This window comes from Terrapene carolina, unplaced genomic scaffold, assembly GCF_002925995.2.
Source record: "Terrapene carolina triunguis isolate 2854851 unplaced genomic scaffold, T_m_triunguis-2.0 Scaffold21, whole genome shotgun sequence".
NCBI lineage: Eukaryota > Metazoa > Chordata > Testudines > Emydidae > Terrapene > Terrapene triunguis.
Genome location: NW_020664372.1, coordinates 38414089 through 38421197, shown reverse-complemented (window position 1 = coordinate 38421197; position 7109 = coordinate 38414089). Strand labels below are relative to the sequence as shown.

Genomic DNA, 7109 nt, shown 5'->3' with positions numbered 1-7109 from the left:
GCCGCCCCCCTCCAGGTGCCGCCCCAAGCACCAGCTTGGGTGCCTGGAGCCGGCCCTGGAGGGCAGAATCTGATGAAACACGGTTGCACAAATAATTGAAGAAATATTCTATTCCTAGTGGTGATCCCTGAGCTAGAAAAAAAGCAGCTTGACATTCAGATCCCAGGTTGACCTTGCAAGGCTGACAGTAAATCCATCATTATCTATGTAAACTGAGCATGCTTAGTATAGAAATCACTGAGAAGTGATAAATGTGGAACTCTGCTAGGCCACTTTTGCAGTCTCTTTTCGGAAGAGAACTGGATTTTCAGCCTGGGTGCAGTGGGGAAGAGTTAAGACTGAGCGCGGGAATGCAAAGGAACAGAGGTGTCTTGTGAGGACAAAGCTGATGGCAAAATGTTTTAAAAGATCAGAAACCACATCCTACCTTTAGCAGGAAAATGGCTTCTTTTTAATGTTAATTTAAAAAAAAATCATTACTACTTTAACAAACAAAGAAAGGAAGTTGGAAAAAAAAGTGTAAAATGACAGAATCCTATGTTCCAGGTGGTCAACAGCCATTGTCACTGGAGCCTCTTTGATATGTTTGAAAAGCGGTTCAGTAAAAATGTATTGTAGTTCCAGTTCATGGCATCAAGCCATCATAGCACCAATGATCAGGCAAAATCCCATTCAAATTGTCTGTTTAGAAAACCTATCAACACTTCCATCACAAATTCATTTGTGCAAAAATATATAACTTGGCATAAACGTGCAGAGGCCTGAAACTTATTCTAGAAGTCTTGGCCCAAAAGTACATTGCTCTTACAAGTTTAAAATAAATGTGTCTGTTCTTATGAGGAGATTGTCTATATCTATTCTATTTTAAAATTCGCCAAATGGAAAATAACATTTTATATATATTTACATTTGCTAGTTTAAAATGTTATTTTCCATTTGGCTAATTTTAAAATTATTTCTGTTTAAATAATGAATCTGGCTGGTGATTAGTGCATAAATATTGTTTTATGACTTTTTGGTTTTTGGAAAAGGGAAATTATGAAGAACACCCTGATGTAAATTTCTACTGAATCACATAGTGCATAAAACAAAGAAAATGTAGTGCTAGACTGCCAACCCCAAAGACGGCTACCACCGTTTTCCCCCAAAGAACAGGTGCAGGTACCTCCCTGAACTGGAGGGGTCACCTGTAGCAGGATAAAGTAGTCCAGGCTGTCTGCCCATTTAGTCCTTTGCCTCTGGTGAGATGGCCAATAAGGTTGCCAGTGTTTGATGGTGGTTGTCATGAGATGGACACCAGCCCAGTAGGAAATGAACTGAGTTGACCAACTCATGTCACGTGTAGTTGGTCATCAGATACAGCTTTCAGTCACTGGGCTGGATACAAACCTGAGGTGATTTAGAGGTTAGGGGCTTTGTATTCCATTGCCAAGCTCTTGAGTCACCAAGACCTTCAAACACGGACAAAGTGGGGGAGGGATAGCTCAGAGGTTTGCGCATTGGTCTGTTAAATCCAGGGTTGTGAGTTCAATCCTTGAGGGTACCACTTAGGGATCTGGGGCAAAATCAGTACTTGGTCCTGCTAGTGAAGGCAGTAGGCTGGACTCAATGATCTTTCAGGGTCCCTTCCAGTTCTATGAGATAGGATATCTCCATATATTATTATTATTATTACTAACAGGGCCCTACATGTAACAGAGAAGCCTGCCTCAGGCACCCTCTCTCTTGAATCTTTTCTCTGTGTTTCACTTCCTTTTCATGTATAAGGGGTAATTGTTTCTGCAGAGTATTGCTTCCTATTGCAGCAACAATCTTCCTCCAGCTGAGAAGGAAGAATTCATTACTAAGTGTTTCTCCCACCAACACCGCCTTCTTTTGACACAAGCTGCTCATTTCTGCACTCCCAGACCCTGACCTGCAGATTGGAACCTGCCTTGAAGAGTTAGAGCAATAAGGAAGGCCCAGTTCACCTCGCACAGAAACAGAATAATCACAATACAAAGAAGACAAAAGGAAACAATGAGAGGGAAGTGGGTCACATCTGTGTTATTACAAGGACTCCATATTGCATCAGTTTTGCAATATGTTCCTTGAGATGACACTTGCTGTCCTCGTCCTCAGGATTCAGGAAAGCCTCCTGGTTCACAAAAGGAGAAGGATGGAGGAGTGACTAGGGTACTAGCCTGGGACATAGAAGAGCTGGGTTTAATTCCCTGCTCTGCTACAGTCGACCTGTGTGACCTTGGGCAAATCACATAGTCTCTCTCCGTTCCCTATTTGTAAAATGGTGATAACAATACTTCTCTATCTTACAGGCAGAGACGACTGATACTTGCTGATTGGGGGGTGCAATTTAAAGGTTCACCCCACACACACCGTTTGAGTCATGCCCCTCCCTCTTACCCTCAGTGGCCCCTCCCTGCGGCTGTTTGCTGCTGCCTTTCTCTCTAAAACTTTGTTCTGCACCATTAGTGCCAGACAACAGAACTTCACTAGGGCTTTCCTGTTGTCCCCTATTGGGCCCTACGCAGCCTCCAAACCCTTCTCAGCTCCTGGAGTTAACAGTTATTTCAGAAGGTGAGTCTCATGCCCCTTCATTTCCCCATCTTGCCACAGCACCGGTGGAAACAGATAGATAGGACTTCATTGTGATAATGTCCTTTGTACTTCTGGAGTTAAAGTGCTCAGGGTTAGATAAATGTGATAAATGGCAGAATAATGGGTTACGGGGTGGTGATATTCATTAGTAGGGCTACGATTTTGTCACCCAGGTCATGGAGATCACGAATTGAATAAAGTCTGTGAAACCAAGTGGATTTGCCACCTGGCATACAGGCTTGCAGTGCCACACAGGTTTGGCCCATCTGCCCCTCCATCAACAGGGAGCAGATAGGCCAGACCTAAGTGATGCTGTGACCATATGTGCCAGGTTGCAATGCCCGGAGCGGGGAGCCAGGCTCAGGCCCACAACACACACACACCAGGGCCGGCGCTTCCATTTAGGCAACCTAGGCGGTCGCCTAGGGCACCAGGATTTGGGGGGGCGGCAATTCAGCGGCGGGGGGGGGCCTTCCGTGCTCCATGTCTTCGGCGGCAATTCTGCAGTGGGTCCTTCACTCGCTCTGGGACCTGCCACCGAAGTGCCCCGAAGACCGGGAGCGCAGAAGGACCCCCCCGCCGCAGAATTGCCGACGATGACCGGGAGCGCAGAAGGACCCCTGCCTAGGGCGCCAAAAACCCTGGTGCCGCTCCTGACACACACACCCCTACCTACCTACCTACCTACCTTTCAGCACCTTCTGGCCACTGGAGTGAAACTGCGGTGAAAAAATGTCAACAAGTGCAAGCAAGGTGGGAAATATTTGGTGACCTTTCTGTGACGTATCTATTTTTTCCTGCACCTTTGATATGAAATTTACTAAAAATTTCCATGCCAGAATTGTAGCCTTATCCATTAATAATGTAGGAACCCAAATGAGATACATCTGATTTTTGCTACAGTCCTGTGGAGGAGTTTGACTTTGCTTTGTTAGCTGCAAACTGCCAATCAGAAGCATGCCATCTACGTACACTGAAATCCTAGCTTCCTACAAGGGAAGGTGTGCAAATTTAAATAAAAAAAAAAAGTTAAAATTCAGTAGTTAGAATTCAGTATCAGTCTTAAAGGGAAAGTTCTAACCTGAACTCCTGGTATATATGTGTGTGTATAGATATTTTTAATGTTAGAAGTAGTTTCAGACTTTACCTCTGCCCCCCTTGTATGCACATGACAATGTGGTTTGGAAAATCATATTTTCCTATTTTTAAAAAATCATTTACTCTCCCCTATTGCCATCTGAAAGAGCAACACAGGGAACAGGGAAAACTGACCATAAGGAGAAATATGTAAAATTGATTACACTTAAAATGCTGTCAAAGGCATAAAGTAAACAAACTGAAAAATAGAGGAAAAATACTTTTTCGTCTAATCACTTTCAGTTTTAGTAATCTTAGGTAATAATTGTAACTGTAATCAGCCAATCAATTTCCAACAGAAGTGTGGTTTGTATTTTTAATTATTTTTTTAAAATTCACAGTATCCCTTTAAAATATATATTGTTTAACTTTTGTTCCTTCCATGTTTGTGTAGAGAAATAGTCTATAGAAAATATGTAAAGTTGGTCACACAACTTCTTTTTAAAAGTAGGGACTATGTATAATATGCAGCCAAACTTCCTAAAACTAATCAGTCTTGCATGATGAACTGACATTGTTGAAATCACCCTAGATTTATCATCAAACTGAACTCACCAGGATACAAAGCTAAAGATAAAATATTACAGCCAGTAATAATTCATCTAATGTAAAAACAACTGTCTGAGGCAGTTCAGATACTACTAACTTCCTATGGTCTGATTAGACTTTTTTCATTTAGCTACAAAGAAGAAAGAACAGGAGAGAAAAATATGAACATTTTGTACTGTTTCACACCTATGCAAGCTCAGTGCCATTTAAAATAAAAGGAAAAGGGTGAAATCCTGAACTCAGTGAAATCAATGGGAGATTTAGGCAAAATTCCCAATGATTTCAATGGGACCAGGATTTCACCCAAACTATGGCTCTGTTTAATTGTTTTTCTTATAAAACAGCCCTTTTGAGTTTCTATATTGAACAACTGTTTTAATGGATTTACTCTCACCACACCTCTTGCCAGCTGCTGTCAAAGGTTTGCCTTGTTCTGATTAGTTGGATATTTGGAAGGGAAAAACAAAGTTATTCATCCATTAGTCATATTTTTCAAATGCTAGTTATTAACAAAGAATTATTGTTAAGGCTGCTTTTAAAATGGATTAATTTTTGGTTTCTCTTTTTCTCTCTCTGTATATACAAATTTCATGTTTAAAATCAAATGCAATGAAAAGCACTAAATTCCCTTTTAAAATATCCCTGCATCACACTAGCATTTTTTTTCAAAGTAACATAAAATGTAAATTCATCTTTGGGCCAGACACTTATAGAAAGCATCTGTAAAATTAAACTTCCAATTCTTCATTGTGGATCCTTGCACTTCTTGCTTGTTAAGGGCAAATAAAAATCCCAAAGAAGTGTCAGTATGCAAAGCTGATGACATATTAACAATAATTGCCTGGCAAGAATGATTGTTTTATTTCTCTCTGTTTCTGCCTAGAGGTTAGAACCAGGAACTGGGAATTTGAAGATCAGGGCAAGACACTAATGTGATGGAAGGAAGTGGAGCTGTTCTTTAGTATGAATACTGTATTGTAACTTGGTTACTGGGATGTTTACTGTAGGATTATGTTGATTTACTTTTTGTTGGAAAAAACACACAGGAAGTCAACTGAAATATTCCTATGGACTTCTGTGGGCTTTGGATCATGTCCTAAGTGGCCTGATCTCCAGAAGTGCTGAGAGTTTACAATGCTGATGAAATACCTGGGAGCTGTGGATGCTTGGAACGTTGAAAATCAGCCTACATTAATTTCAGTCCCTCAATAATAGTATGGTAAATAACCTTGGGGCACAAAACTTGTAAATGTTGGCTTTTATCCCTAGATGTACAGTCCGGATAATAATTCTTACTTTCCATGTAAAGCACTTTGAGATCCTTGGTTGAAAGGTCCTCTCAATAAAAGCATTATTCTATATAAAACTGTGAGTATGTAAATGAAAATACACACAATCTACTATACACCTATGCAAACAATCTTATTTTTCCAAAGAGGTTTCCTTGTATAGACTTCACTTGAAAATTAGCACTCTCATGAGATCAGGATAAAGATAATTGAATGTAACATTAAACTGATGACTGATGTTTGGCAGGTATTGCTAATGCTATTTCACTCGTTAGTTATGAAGAATTCCTGCTTGATACTAAGTAACACAGCAGTGTTTTTCAATTTCTTCTTTTGCACAGTTGCCATAATCCATAAGTAATTGTTTAAACATGTAATCAGCATCATCTGTCATTTGCCCCAGGCCATTAGGAAATGGTGTCAAGGAGAAAAAGCTGAACAGCAATATGGTCCTTCTTTGGATTTTGTATCCAGTTTCCAAATATTCATCAGTAAAGGAGAAGATGCTGACAGAGAAAAATGTATCAAGAGCTTTCTGCCTAAAGTCATTCAATTTCCTATTCCAGTGCAGGAAAGTGGCTATACTTACAGATGGGTGTAGTCTTTCACAACATGAAAACATGACACTATATTATCAGTGCTGAAATGTAAAGAGCAGCGGTTATTTAGCACCTGGCTCCCACCAGCAGGCTGACAATTCAGAGAAATGAAAATGGTACATGTACATTGTTAGACAGCAAGAAATAAACAAGCTACTTAATATCCACTCCCTGCCAGAGGGAAGCATCTAGCTCACAATCTATACATAGAATGCTGACAATCTACTTCCCCTCTGGGGGCGAGGAGGAAGGACGGTAAACAAACTGTTATTTGCTCTTACCTTGCTGCAACCTGGTGATGCTTCTGCTGTCTAGTCTGAGAATGAGAGTACAGGAACTAGTGCAGCGGCTTATTGCTGCATTGGATTACTCAAACTATGTATTTAGTAATTAGACAGTCAGGCATTTGTTAGCTAGATGAGCTATAAATACCCTATCTCCAAAGGACCAGCCATCTACAGGAGATAAGAACCACAACACCTCAGTGCAGCCAGCCTTTTAAGGCAGCGTAATTACAGTAGCACAAGACCTGTAATGGAAAGGAACTGCCTTGCTCTTAGCAACCCCCATCCCTTTGTTCTGTTTAATTTGGGGACAGCTGAGCTTTATATATACTTACCCATCTGTGTAAAGTGCTTTGAGATCCTCAGGATGTTACACTACTTAACTATTAGTATTTTATTATAAATATCCGAACAATAAAAAAGCCTAATTTTCAAGTCAGTTTTTATTTATCACATGAGATCTTAAGGCTTATTAAAGACATATAGCAAGTTTCTATTGGTCTATGTATATAACAGAATCTCAGTTCCTTTAAGTAATCTAGCTAAGGTATATGGCCCCACTGCCATAGAATCTGAGCACCTCACAGTCTATAATAGATTTACCTTCATAACACCTCTGTAGCTAGGAAACTGCTATACGCCCCACTTTACAA

General features: G+C 40.4%; 1 protein-coding gene across 1 annotated transcript in view; it reads right to left on the bottom strand.

Annotated features, from left to right (window-relative positions):
- Window positions 1–6536, bottom strand: part of FHL2 (four and a half LIM domains 2) — a 52730-nt gene extending 46194 nt beyond the window's left edge. Inside the window, exon 1 of the mRNA XM_024204449.3 lies at window positions 6454–6536. The gene's annotated coding sequence lies outside the window, so the exon portion shown is untranslated. The remainder of the gene's footprint in view (window positions 1–6453) is intronic.
- Window positions 6537–7109: the final 573 nt, after the last annotated feature.